We start from the raw sequence: 1,017 nt of genomic DNA on the forward strand, positions 1-1,017 counted from the left end.
CAAGTGTCAGACATTTTGACTTTTTAAGAGAAGACAGATACCTGGATTTTTACGTGGAAATCTTCTGATTTTAGCTCTTGGCAACTAATTGAATACAATTTTAAGTCACCTTTAAGCCAAGCAAGTTACATCTGCAAACTAAATTCAAAATGTGCATCACAACACTTCCTTATTGAGTTCAGAAAAACTCTTCAGTGGGTCTCAAAATTCCATGACATCATATGACAAACTTAATATGCATGTCCACTTATGTGCTTTCCTGAGGAGAGCTCCAGAGTTTCCAATTAGACTCTTCTAAGGGTCCCCATAATCTAGAAAAGGTTAAAACGCCCTGATCTACTGGAAGATTACACCGAAAGTGTTGCCCACTGCGTGAGTATGCATGTGTGATGTAACACTGTCTCCCCAATATTCTTTTCTCTCAGAGCTAAAAGGTCAATCCCTCCTCTCTGTTTACCTCACTCTCCCCTCAATGAGAAAGGACATTATATTACCATCGGTAGTTACTGTGCTCAGCCAGCAGGGAAATAAAAGTTCATGGGCTGTTAATCCAGCTTTATCTCTTGGCAGAATTTGCCTCTTCCTATCCTGGGACAAGGCAGGTCACAGAGAAGCACGTTTGTTCTTGGTTGGGAGGTAAGGCCATTGCGGGACTGGTGTCCACCAGCTGGCGTTAGGGAGCAAGTCATATCTGCTCCTCTCCCACAAGCAACTGACACCAGAGGAGACTCATTTGTAGGCTCACTCCTTTGCTCACTCACTCATTCAGTAATTCATTCATTTACCAAGTAAGCACACTGAGGACTTCCCGTAGACAGAACTATGCTGGAACCCAGAAATACAGAGACTCTGTTCTCAAATTCACAGCTAAATGATTCTTTATTTTCATAATACGCTTTTCATTTACTCTGCAGATTCACTCCTGCTATCTCATTTGATCTTCACAATTGCCCTTGCAACCAGCAAGGAAGGAGAAATTATTCTCATTTTAGATGAAACTGAAGCTACAGAGGGTTA

Source organism: Hyaena hyaena, unplaced genomic scaffold, assembly GCF_003009895.1.
Source record: "Hyaena hyaena isolate Hyena2069 unplaced genomic scaffold, ASM300989v1 scaffold_1669, whole genome shotgun sequence".
NCBI classification, from domain to species: Eukaryota; Metazoa; Chordata; class Mammalia; order Carnivora; family Hyaenidae; genus Hyaena; species Hyaena hyaena.